General features: G+C 39.0%; 1 protein-coding gene across 1 annotated transcript in view; it reads left to right on the forward strand.

Moving 5' to 3' along the window:
- Nucleotides 1–14,480, forward strand: part of LOC122813896 (probable G-protein coupled receptor 141) — a 233,689-nt gene that overhangs the window by 183,543 nt on the left and 35,666 nt on the right. Inside the window, exon 2 of the mRNA XM_044086438.1 lies at nucleotides 12,887–12,966. The gene's annotated coding sequence lies outside the window, so the exon portion shown is untranslated. The remainder of the gene's footprint in view (nucleotides 1–12,886; nucleotides 12,967–14,480) is intronic.

Here is a 14,480-nt window from a genome sequence, read left to right on the forward strand (position 1 = left end):
ACCGTAGCCTCCACTGGTTGTTCTAGTACCAGGTGTTGCCCAGGGGTGAAACAGATCACAGTTCATTCTTCTTTGCTGTGTGATATGCCATGCATTCTGTTGGTCATCTAAGATAGGGTTTAGGGACCTGAACTGCACAAATCCCCATGAAGGTGCTATACCCTAATAACATATCTATCGAAAATAAGCCTGGAATTATCTTGGCTTGTTGCGTTATGAAGACCCAGCATTTACAGAAACAAGGATGAATGAAAATACCAGCCTTTACTTGGCAGACGCACTGCCCCCTGGGTATTCTGTAATTTAACACATAGGATGAACAGGATCAAGGGGAGGTATTCAACAGTGTTGATAGCCACATCCACCGACCAAGGTTCAAAGTGGAAGCACTCATACCTTTGAGCATGTCTTGGGTACACTTAGTCTGTGAACTTTCTCATTAAGTAGGTGTAGGGTACCCAAAATGGCTAGTTTTGGATGGGTTTAGCATCTGAATCAGTGAAGAGTCCATTGCTTTGAGTCAGATACTCCTCTGTATTATGAGGAGATTCAGCTTTGCTAAGGTTGTTACCCTTGTAAACCATAATTTATTACATACCCAGGGATTCATTAACATGCACGTACACATCTCATTAAGCCTTCATGTTTTGTTCATGTTAGTGAGACAAGCAACAGTGTTCATTGAATATGCAAGCCGCTAAGCAAGACTGTACATTCAGCAGCCCTGTTCATGGCCATAACACCTGCTAGCAGCCATGTTGGGGTGCACAAAGGCTGAATTACACAGTATAAGTGACAGGTTGTAAATAATGTCAACTCCAGGAATCGACCACACGTGGACATTGCAATACAAGGCAAGGGCAACTTGAACTACATAATTAAGGGGCAGGGGAAGTGTAATGAGGAATGTACAGTTCCATATAAGTAGATAGATATACAAACACCACTAATTAACATTATTCATAACTATAGAAGTAATACTGTCCACTTATGGACACATCTATATAATAAAAAGGAAATGCTAACTAAAGGATGTGAGAGGGACACAGCTACAGTGTGACAAAGGAAGTAAATGTGATACACGTAGAATTAATTTAATTTGGAAAGGTGACATAGCTGGCAAGGAAAATAGACACGTTAGGGAATACTGCAAATCTTGCAGGTAGTGTGCATCAGGTAAGTATCCAGGAAATTATATGTTGTAACAAACATTATACTGTTGTCCGCACCACCCACCTGTCATGTAAAACAATTGTACTATGCTCCTCTGAAAGGGACTTTTTATTGTCAGTTGTTGGCAGTTGTAACCATAAATTAAAATTGTCTTAGCAAAGCATGCGGTTTATATGAATGTACATTATACAGCAGTTTAGACAGTTATAAAATATACTGCACGATGTCCACTGTGCAGTCCTAAGGACATGCTCAGAAAACAGTTGCAGCCACAGCAGCACATTGTGAATGCCTAGCTATCCTCATGTTGCAGATGTATGGATCTACTCTGCCATTGTGATGTATACTGTGTGACTAGTCAAAGGTAATGATTTACACCCATATGACTGATGTTGGTATAATGACATCAGCTCGTGGGAAATGCATCAAATGTCAGGGTATAATTAATTAAGCACAATGCATTTGAGGGAGTGTAATCAATCATATAATGTGTCCTTCCTGCTGCAAATGCCATACCATACATGCTGAAATAAAAAGTCTATCAAAGAACATATGGAGTGGTACAGGAGCTGATCCAGGTTTTATTTAGGTAGTGTTTTATTAGTAGTTTGAAGTTGGAGATCTTAGAGGTAGATTTAATTTGCAGAGGGATAGAATTCAATTTTTAGTGACAGAGTATGAGTAGAGACTTTCTCTAGAGGATTTTGGGGTTTATAAATACTGTGACGAGGTTCTTCATTTGATCAATGTAGTCTATTAAGGTGATAGGAATGGAGAATAAGAATTAAAGCAGGGCAGTTATAGGCTTTGTGAATAATATGTGTGTGTGTGTGTGTGTGTGTGTGTGTGTGTGTGTGTGTGTGTGTGTGTGTGTGTGTGTGTGTGTGTGTGTGTGTGTGTGGAGATAAGCTGTATTTAACTTAATTCATGATGCTGTATTTAACTTCATTCATGATGCAGTGTGAGCCAGTTCAAACCCTTAAGGGGGATACAATGGTGGCTGCAGTATTGTTTGCTGTTGCAAATTTTGTAGCCTTATTATAGTATACCTCCAGCTTATTTATAACTGCAGCCTGAAGGTTTGTTAGGATGGGTGCACCGTATAAGCAACATGGAAGAAGGCAGGCAATGTTAAGAGTGGTTTGGGTGGTGTTGCTAAGGAAGGTTTTATGCCTATAGAGCATTCCTAATATTTGGTGATTATTTTTATGTTATTTTGAACAGCAGGTCAAATTTAAAGTTTTCATCTATAATCACAACAAGAAGTTTTGTATGGGAGACTACTTCAATTTCTGTTTTGTTTAGAGAAAAGATTTTGAAATTTGCTTTATCAGGCCTGTGTGATTTGGGGAAAAATAGCAGTAACTATGTCTTTTAGAGTTGAGTAGTAGCTGTGCATTATGGAGGCATTTCTTAACTGATGAAAAAGCTTCTTGTGTAATATGGAGGAGTTGAGACACGTTATTGGATGCATAGGTCTATATTAAAATCGCAAAGGGGCGTTACATTGAATGCCTCTTCAGCGACACACGAAGACTGAATGCACTAAACCGTGATAATTCAAAACAGCGATTTCTTTCCCTGAGAAAGAAATCGCTAGTACAAAACACACACACACACACACACACACACACACACACACACACACACACACACACACACACACACACACTATTTAAAACATAACTAAGTGGGGTGCTTTGCCCCCACACCCCCCAACATGGGGGGGCTGTGCCCCCAACAACCCCCTAACTAAATATACCAACTCTGAGAATGCACTACAGTTGGGTAAAGGGCAATGCTACGGCTCAAGCCAAGCAATTTTTTTTCCCTGGGAAAAAATGGCTGGCCTGAGCCTTCGCTGTTTTCAGGCTTCGATCTTTATGTGTCGCTGATGAGGTGTTTGATATAACGCCTCTTCATAATTTTAATATAGACCCGGATGCACATATAAGTGTGGAATCTCACCATATTGTACAAGAGAGCCTGGGCCTACAGAGGTATAAAGATCATTGATAAAGAGGAGGAGACCAATAATAGAGTCTTGGGGTACACTAGCAGAGGCTTGCAGGTAAGGAGAGAAAGTATTCTGCCATTTTACAGACTGGAGCCTGTCAGTTAAATAGCGATTGAACTGCAGAAATAAAAAAGGGGATAGTGCAAGTTGGGACACATGAGTTTAGGGTGAGAGACTACATCAAATGCTTTTGACAGGTCAAGGAATAAGGAGAAAACAAGTTTATCTTGTCTATTAGTAGATGACCTTTTGAAGATTTACATTGCACATACACTAACTGCACACTGGCTTGTGCGAAATATTGTTCTGTGCATAGGTCAATAACTTCATTGTGTGGATATTAGCAAAGCCAACCTTTCAGAGGCTAATTCTGTTATTTCTTGATAAAGAAGTACAACTGACAAAAACTATCTCATATAACACTGACAATTTAATGTTCTTTGTGTTAACCAGCACACATCTAATACATCATTATACTGAGCATGCTTATAAGGAAATACCGAGAGGACTTCAATAGCGTCAACTATCCAACACAAGAAAGTATCATGACACAGGCCCACTCACACTTTGTGATGATTTTGCAACATGGCACACATAGAGAAATTATTAATAAGCCTTCATTTCCTTTAAAGTCCTACATTGTGAACAAAATAAAAAAAATGTATGTGTATATGTTTGCATTGAGTCTTGCAATACAGATTAATATTTTGGGGGAACTAAATAATGCCTGTGAGCATTCACTGCCATACTCAGCAGTTACATCTTGCCAGACTTGAACACGTGCCTGAAGTCAGACCTCAAAGAGAGGTGTATCACCCACTGATGCCACAAAAAAGAAGCATATCCAATGTGTCTTGAAGAACACACTTGAAGGTGTTACATCATTTGCCTATTAGAATGGCTATGGTTCCCCTAACATGAAGTCTGAAAACTAAAAAACTGGTCTTCTTACTGTGTCATATCTCCAGTTTGTAGCTAAGCCACTCCAGTCTGTCTCATAGACCTTATCAGATTCAACCCCCTGCATATTATGTTCCACATTCTACAGAGCTGTGTAGTAACTGCATCTGCCACAGAAGATAATAATGGATTGTGTCACAAAAAACACATTTGATGGTGTGAACTAAGAAAGGCTTTTGATCTTCATTCTCCAATACATAATATTCTGAGGGATCAAATGGCTGAAACAATGTTGTTGTTCATACAAGTATGATTTAGCCATATCAGCCTTTGTTGGGTAAGCCACTCTTGTGTTATTTAGTATTATTATTTATAATAATAATAATAATAATAATAATAATAATAATAATAATAAAACAATACCTGATGCCTGACTGAATATATTGGCTGTAAAAGCAAATATTAACTGCATGCATCACAGGAGCGTTTTCACTGTGAGCATCAGAGAACGCCTATTTGACTGGCATAAAATCTTTAATATGTTGAAAAGGCTTTGTTAGAAATAAAAGGGATACAAATAAATTGATGCAATGTTGTATGTGTCACACTCTCATGTCATTACACTCACATTATATTGTCCTTTACTAGAATTGAACAACTGTTTATGTATGTCCACAATCTATAGAACTGTGTATTAACTGCACATGCCACAGATGAAGTCTTACCACAGTTGTGAGGCAGAGCATATCTGAAGACATGACATCATCACTGCAGTGCAAATCAGTTGTTTGGACAAAAAGTAATGAAGCAGCCCTCCCCCACTGTAATGGTGCACATTACAACTATAATGATTGTCATTCATCCCTGGCAATAGAGTCACACTCATTCATACTACTCAGTCACTGCAGGTTTTGAGCACCTACCTATCTAACTTCACAAGCTATAGGATATTGTATTGAGTGCACATACCACAGGAGAAGTCTTACTACTAATGTGAGACAGAGTATATTTGAAGGCTTTACATCATCAGACAGACTATATTTGAAGGCTTTACATCATCATAATGCTGCAAAGCATATGTGTGACTTTAAATTGATTGAAAGAGTGGTGCGAGTTGTCTCTGTGTATCCAAATCTTGCATGATGGTAGGTGTACCCAACCACATGTATTGTATGATGCAGACAACCCTGTGAATGTAGAAGTACTCCAAAAATGCCAGATTGAAACTCATGCCTTATTAAGTCCACAAGTCTGAGAACAATGTATCATTTCCTGATGCCTCAGGAGAAGGCTTACTAGAATGGTGAGATAAATTACACTCCAACAAATGGGTTGATCAGTGTTTAACAAAGCAGTTGTCTGTGTTACAATGAACAGAAAGTAGTAAAAGAGCCCTCTCTGGCTATATATCTCCACATCAGATCTGCAGGTGACACCATTCCTACCTGCATGGACATTTACATGCACACTGGCACCACTGAGTCCATGTATTAATTTCTGTAATTGAACCAACTACCTATGATCACAAATTAGAGGACATTGCATGAATTGCAAGCTCCACTGAAGAAATTTGATTACAGCTGTGAGCTAGAGCACATTTGAAGGAATAACATCACTATTGTTTTGCTAGGATGATGTGTGTGCAAAATGGGAATGAAAGCAGGGGCTCACTCCTACTGTAAAACTACACATCAGATCTATGGGTGAAGCCATTCCTACATAGTACTAGACACACACACACACACACACACACACACACACACACACACACACACTCTCTCTCTCTCTCTCTCTCTCTCTCCAAGTAGTCAGTCACTGCTGGATTCAAACTACCTACCTATATAGTTACACAATCTAGAGAACACACTATTAACCACAAGTGTCAAAGAAGTCTTAATATAAGTGTGAGATACAGCACATTAGAATGGATGACATCATCAGTATGTGTGTAGCAGAACAATTGCTTGTGTTAAAAGGGTAAGAAATTGATGGTGGAGCAATCTCTCGGTGAAAATGTCACTCCTGTGTGGAAGTGTATACATCATATTTGTTGTTGAAGCCATATCTACCTCATACTAATTTTTATACTGTTGGATTTGAACCATCTACAGTACATAAATAATTACACAATATCAACAGCAAGCACCACAGCAGAAGTTTTATTGTAACAGTGAGACAAAGCACATTTGAAACAATGTCCTCATCAGTGTGCATCAGAACAATTGTCAGTGTTAAAAGTGTAAGAAATTGATAGAGGGTGCACTCTCCCACAATGAATATTTCTCATGAATGGAAGAGTACACATGTAATGCACAGTTAAAGCCATTTCCTCCTGACACTAGAGATACATACACTCATCCTTGCTCCTTACAGATGGGTTTGAACCACCTACCTATCTAGTTACACAATTTAGAGTACACAGTATTAACCCAAGTGCCACAGGAGAAGTCTGATTACAACACTGACATAGTGCACACTTGAAAGGATGACCTCATCAGTCTGTTTTAAAGATGTCTTGGTTAAAACTGGAACAAATTGATGGTGGATCCTCCTCCATGTTTAAATGTTTCTCCAGCATGGGAATATCCACATCAGATGTGTCAGTGAACACAGTCCTATCCAGCAATACAGACACGCAGACAGACACATGCACATTATCTCTCTTTCATGCTAGTCAGTCACTTCTCAATTCAAACACACAAGTATACAATCTACATACACTGTATCAACTGTAAGAGCCACAAAGGAAGTCTGACTTCCAATGAGAGATACTGCACATTTGTACGGATTAGCCCATCAATGGGTTGCAGACATAATAGTGTGCATTGCAAGTTTGGGTGAAAAAGAATGTGTCTTGACAAGCACAACAAACAGCAATGTTTTTACCATAAGTAAATTACACACTTCTCAGATTAGAGGTCTGAAAGGAAAGTAGTACTGCTGGAAATGAATTCATTCTCAAGTCTTGATGAGTACCTTCATGAACTGGACCTTGTTTTTACAAGATGACACTGATATATGAGCTGTATTTTATATAGCATATGTTCTGGACATAAGTAGGTTAAAAAAAAGACAGCTGGGTCTACAAGTCTCATGATAAAAAAGTGCCCAGTCCTGATATGTGCACTGATGCCAGGACTGGAAAAAACTCCCAGCTTTTGCCAAAGGAAATAAACAGCCACTTACCATGAGTTACAGCTGCTGCTCAGTGCCATATGTCATGCAAATGCTGAAGACAAAGAGTGATGAGACAGAAGTGAGGGAGTGAGATTGGGAGACCGGGATAGAGACATCGAAAGAGTTTTGTTCATGGGCTATTTCTGACCATCTTTGTGGTATATTACTCTTAAGTTTGTCATTATAATTAGAGCAAGCATGGGTATTAGTGAGTATAACCATGATTAAGACATAAGCAGGATAACAGGGGATAAATAACATATGCAGCCAACAGTTATACACACATACACACACACATACATACACTATTAATATAGAAAAACATTAAATAATGTTTACAATACTTCTGGATTCAAACCCTTCACACTATGCAAAAAAACAGTCTACAGACCTGAGCACATCACTTATCTACTAATACTTCACATGGGAAAAAATCACACATTTGAAGTGACAACAACAAAAGATGGAAGGAATGGAGAATGTAGGTATCAGGCTTCAACACAGTAATGACAGGTGTAATATCCCATAAGGTGTATGTAATATCCAGCAGCATAACAAATATGTAAGAGTAACTGTCTCACAATGGTATAATCAGTCTGTATTTATGTAGTGCAGCATGGCTAAGCATATCTGCATGAAAATAACCATACTAATGTGATCAACAGTAAAATACTAAGTTTTTGCCATAGTATGTGAAATGCCATTTACTGTTACTCAGCACTGGAGTGCAAAGACAAGCATCGTGTAAATGGTGAGGGCAAAACTTGTAGGGCTTTTTATGGGCCATCTCTGGCAATGTGTATTGTGTGTGATTCTGCTTTTATCAGATTAATCATTGGTAAAAAAGGGTTAATAGGACAGTGGTGAAAATGGGATTGGGAAGGCAGAGCATAGGACAAAAGGGGGTTGAATAATGGAATGTGCAGGATAATGATGGAAGAGCACCATAGCTATTCACTTCTTCATAAGATAAATGCATACTTATAACAGGAATTTCATGAATTTGGATACTTACCAATCAGGGCTAAGTGATAACAACTGAATACTGTTGTATGGCCAATTAGTCCAAATTCATTGCATCCAGCAGACACATAGGTGAAGTGGAGAGCTACATATGGGGCATACGTTTTTTGTGGGACAGGTGCCCATTTATTTATTTTTTGTACAGAGAGGACTGTTGGGGAAGGTTGTTAGGAATAAGAGGGTAAGGTAGATAGGGTAGGTTAGGCAGCAGGCAGAAACATGCAAGACATAAAACACGGACGAAGATGGAGATGGACACATGTGTAGGGGCACACTATGATTAGGGTTAAGTAGGGGGCATAGGAGGGGCGTTCCATCCGACATGAGGACAGTGAGAATTTAGCCTTCACCCTCAGAACTACAGGACTATCATCATTGTCTCCTGTCACAGATTCCTGGGTCAGTGCTATACAGGGCACTGACTCATGACATTTGTTGCAGGACTTTTTCAGGTCTGCCAGTTTGGGCACCAAGGCCCATCTCCATGATGTCCTTACTCCACCAGCCCTGTCAGCTCCTGACAGGTGATAAAATCACCATTAGTAGAGGGTACCACTGCACCAGCACCTGAGGCAGAGCTACCTGCCATAAGTGAAGCAGGTAGGGCAGGAGCTGTGAAGGCAGTGCTGACAGGTTGTGACCCAGATGTGCTGGGTGTCTGTGCTGCCTGTGGTGATGCCATTGCAGCCATATGAGGAGCTATGATGGGCCAAACCCCTGTGGTCATTTGTGTTGTAGCAGCAATGCTTCCATGCAGAAAAAAATAAAGAGAGATATAGGGATTTGGGCGAGAAAGCATTTATAATAACATCAATCCTATGTAAGATTAACATTTCAAAATATAAGCAAATATAAAACATTACTATGTTAACCTTTGTCACATACAGATATGATGAGAAGAAATTAATGTGACATAAAATACAATTTCACTGCTATTTGGCATATCTGATATATACATTACAAATAAATACTGCAGTAAATAATTTTTAGATACTATCCTACAGTAAAAGCTAACTGCTGCTGCTGGGAATTGAACCCACACACAGCTAAATTAATGTACTCATTGCCTAATGCAAAGCTCAATAGATATTGCAGCAGGCATGTATGCTTGATATATATAGGTTAGGTATGCCTACTCATTTGTGTATCTTCAGCTCACATGGACTGATGCCTTGAAATTGGGGAATTTTTTACTAAGTTTCTGATGTGTTATGATCTTGTTTGCATTCATAACTGAGTCATGCTTACCCTATGCCTCTCTGAAGCATGGCAGTTTTCCAGATGTACTTCCTTGTTTCTAGAAATGTCCTCAGCAGGTAAAAAGAGTACAAAATAAGAAGCATAATGAATAATTGAATTGCCCGGCCAGTGCATGATATTGTGCTGGCTGCTGAAGAGTCATTATACATATGCCACTCAGAAGTGTTTACTATTGTAAATGTTGCCTCTCATTGGCTCAGACAGTCCTTCTTGTACCTCTGCATGTCATTATAATGGTGACAACATTCTTTGCTGGTGAGTGGAATGTCAGGTGCACTGGTGACAGCCTTGGACAAGCTATTTTAAGCATCAGCCTTGTACTGAGACCTAGTATATAGTTCTCCTCCAGAAGCCTAAAGTTGTAGCAGTTTACAAGGACTGCCACAAAGATCCTAAGCTCCTCTTGACACAACCTTTGGACTCTAAATGTATATCTGTCATGTCTTCTGAAGGAACATACAAATATGGCAGTGAATTGGTGCTCAATTCATATCTCGCAAGTACCAGCCTGTGTGCAATGACAGACAACCTTGTCAGCTGCATCTGTGTAACTATAAGCACACAAATGGCCTAGTAGAGAAATTAGATATGATTCCTTCAAAATGCAATGGAAACGTGAAATATAGAATTGAAGCTTGGCCATGTGTGATGTCCACTGTATTTATACATGTTCCTCTGTGAAACCCTCAAATTCTTTTAGATGAAGATATCTGAATTACATTTCAAAGCATATATTGTCACCTCTAAACAAGCTCTTATTGTTAATCATCATACAGTTTTCTGACACACTGATATGACATGACATTAACTCTATTATGGTGGCAATAATCAGTGTTGGTAAGAGACAAAATGGTATGAATTGGGACATTAAGGACAGGTGGAATGTACAAAATACAAACTTTGAGTAATATCATCTGGGAATTGAACCCATGACTAAAAAGAAAGGTAAAATGCCAACTGTTATTAACATGTACATTCCACCAATCCTTTATGTCCAGATTCATATAATTTTGCCTAACAGCTGAGGTGTAACAATCTCAACATGAGTAGAAATGTAATTATAACAAACCTCTATATATGTTACTTTAACTTCTTATGCTACTGGAGTTATACGTTAAAGCTAGTAATTATTTCTGTAAATTAATTTACTATGTATTGCATTACATGACCTGAATAAAACATTTTGGAGTAGGTGTCGGAAATACTTTACATGACATACTGTCCTACAACGTAATAATTATGTGTTGAGTCATATTTTTAACAATACCTATTGTGCAGTTTAAACTTTTGCAAGTATATTTAAATTAACAATTATCACTGTTATGCTTAACATACTTTACACAGATTATAGTTGACCTGTTTAGCACTGTTTAGCAATCATTGCACAGTGTTTTGTCTGCCTAGGTACATTTGATACCGAGGTTCCACAACCACCTGCAAATGGTATGGCTGTACCTTTTTTTTAACTTGTATTAATTTATAGAATTTATCATAAAGTCTACCTTAATTCTTCTTTTTTTACTTGCAGTTGCATCTATTATTCCTTATAGAATTTATCTTGAATTCTACCATAATTCCTTTTCTGAATTGCACTTGCAACTATTATTGCTTAACTCAGAGTTCATAGCATAAGTCTGGTCACTTTTTCTTTTATTTCTCTTTTTACTGTGTTTCATTACTCTGATCACAAGCAAGCCTGCCGCCAGCACTGTGGAGCTCCTACAGCCTGATGTTGGAGTATTAGTAGCCTCTGATGATGATGGTGGTGATGAAGAACCTCAGTCTGAGGTTGCAGAGGGTCAGTCTGACACTGTGGTTGTGGCTCCTACATCCCCTGCCCAGACTTTGGCCACAGTCAGTATTCCCATGTATACCCATGGCATAGGTGACATGGCTGATCATGGTAGTGTGGTTACTCCGGTTGCAGAGCTGGCAGAGTCTTCCTCAGCCATCTTGGGGGTGAAGTAACACACAGGAGTGTTGGTACAGGTGCTCAGAGGAGGCATGCTCTCTGCCACCCCCCGATGTTGGTATGTCAGTAGGTGACACGCAAATTATGTGTAGGGCCATCATGGATTCACAGGTATGTTCCACAAGAGCCATAGAAGAGATAGATTACTACTGAATTTTGTGCATTCTGACATGTGAGACTGCCTGAACCATGTGGGTGATTCCCTGGAATGGATGAAAGACACACTGGATTGTGCAGTGTTCATAATGGAATGCTTGCTGGGAGAGGGTCAGCATCCATGTGGCTGGAGAGCTGCTGCATTGTCAGGTGTTAGCTGATGTGGCCATGCCAGAACCCACTCCCAAAGTGGCACTATTTCCACTGCTTGGTCAGTGATTGCAGTGTCCACAGCCAGAAGTAGGCCATGGGGCCATGGTCATGGACTTAGTTGTAATGAGAGGTCATCCTGCAAATATCATTCACATTCAGGTAGCACATTGACTTCTAGCCGAGGCCATGGAACTAACAGTGCAACTCCTAGCAGAGCTAGTTCTCATGGTTGGGTGCAGCAACGGTGAAGTGAATCATTTACCATGCACAGCTTACACCTGTCAAGAATGCCAGGGTGTAGTGCTAGCAAAAGTGCTTTGATTGTGTTCCTGCAGACCCCCATGTGGCAAAGCTCATCTTGGCCATACCATCTCATAGACGCACATGTATATAAACATTGCTATTGAATGATTTACATCTGTTGTTACTGGCTCTGACAATGGATACTTGCTGTTAACCTTATTTCTCTCTTACACACACACACACACACACACACACACACACACACACACACACACACGCACACACTTCTTTGGCCTCAGGTTTACCCTCCTGTAATGCCCAACCATCACCACCCTGTGTAAGTGATGGTGATGACTGTGCCCTGCCCTTTGTACATTTCTATGTGACTTAGGGTTACCTATGTCTGATGCACAGTGTGGATAGTTAATGCTTGATTACTCGCATACTTGCTTTAATCAAAAGTGTTACACTGATTGCTATGGTTTTTCTTTCTGAAGTTCATATCTTTGTTATATATTTTGTGATCCACATTGCATTTGTAGTAGTATTGTCAGTAATGAAGTCCTACTAGTTAATAATTAGGCTTGATCAGCACCTTGTGAAAATGATGTTAAGATTGCCCTGGTCACTGTTGGGGTGACTACATTGGGCAACTTTACTTTGTGATGCTAAGTATTAGGCAGAATAATATTTATGTTGCATATATCACTCATAAGCTAATGCTGACATTCCTGTACAGCTGAGCCATGTTTAATCCTAATTAAGTACAATACTTCCATACAAGGGTAATCATTTATATCTCTTCTTTACAGGATCATCACTTATGTTGGTTAATTCTGTTGCTACAAGTATTGACTCTGTCTGATGCTCACAGAACACAACCATTACATGGGTAAGTAAAGGCTAATAAATTTGCATCCATCACTGTTACTGTGAGTAAGTGCTTAGCTCCTTAGTTTTTCATTTAGACAGTGACTGTACACTACTCTGTCTCTTAGCCAAGGCAATAGTGTATTATGCATGTCTACATCTGCCAGGATCATCCACAGATGCTTGTTCCTCCTTAGACTTCTCATCTCTGTTTGCTGGCCCTGCTTGTGGTGCTGGGAATACTGGCCTTATTCTCCTTGTTGCAGCTGTTTTCTGACAATTAAATTGTGCAACATGGCACAAACTGTGAGGATTTTTGCAAGGTGGCTGGGTCTTACTGCAAGGCACCACCAGATATGTCTATGCATCAGAACCTTGATTTGAGCAAGCCAAATACAAGCTCTATAAAACTCCTTGTTTGAATGTGTGCATTATTGCAACCTTGCTCAGTGGGGCTGTGTGGGATTCTCATGGGTGTCATGAGCCAAGTTTCCAGTCCATAACCTGCATCCCCCACCCTTGTGGAACATCAGCCTCTAGAAAACCTTACATACAGGTCACCAGTGTGCCATATGTGTGAGCCATGAAAGCTGCCATGGTTACCTGCACAAACTACAAAGTCCAAAGCAAGCAAGTTGGTTAAGCAGAAAGTGGCAAAAACAGGTTCAAAACAAAAAACAAAGTCACTAGTCCACAAATGCAATCAAAGTTATTTTGTAAAAAATCTAATTATTTAATCTATCATGAAACAAAGCTTTCAGACATAAAAGTCCTTCATCAGTGTTTACCTGCACACACATTATAGATGATCCTTTGGGCATTATGACCACCTAACAGTTGATAAAGTGATATCTGTCTAACAGTATCTGAACAAACATCTGAAAAATCTTCCTTTTTAAGATTCAAACTTTCCATAATAAATTGTTCTGAGATATTAAGTTTTGTTATCATTAAAAAGAGACAATAACAGAGAAACAAAACCTTATTTTTTATCAGAAGTGCCTTTCTGTAGGCTAGTATATAAACTATTGTTTTGGTATACTGCAAGCATTCAGAACTATTTAATAACTGTCAGTGGTTTAAAATGCAATTCACTGCCTTTTGCTTATTATCTAACTTGCATTCACTGACATTTTAGCATATGATTCAAAATATTATAAATATTTACTTTTAGAAAGGAAGAGGTAACCTAAACAGTTCTTAGAATTTCAGAACTCCCACAGCATCACAAACATGCTCATGACCCTAATTAAGCTGCTTCAAGTTGGTCTTCATGACAAAGACTTGCAAATGAACAGTTTACCAACTACAATTCACAAATAAAATTCACAAGTGAACCCAAACCACCTCTACATTATACATCAATCTCTCAAACCTTACAAACCAATAAAAAACAACAAAAAACATTTCAAAGTATTTAACCACTAAAAAGCTATAGTATTTAAAGAAATAACATTTAATGATTCAGTAAGCACTATTTGTATGAGATGCTTAAAATAAAGCAGACTGTCATTTTTTAAAGGAGACATAACATAT

The sequence above is a fragment of the Protopterus annectens genome, chromosome 10.part0, assembly GCF_019279795.1.
Source record: "Protopterus annectens isolate FY-2018-M chromosome 10.part0, PAN1.0, whole genome shotgun sequence".
Taxonomy (NCBI): Eukaryota; Metazoa; Chordata; order Ceratodontiformes; family Protopteridae; genus Protopterus; species Protopterus annectens.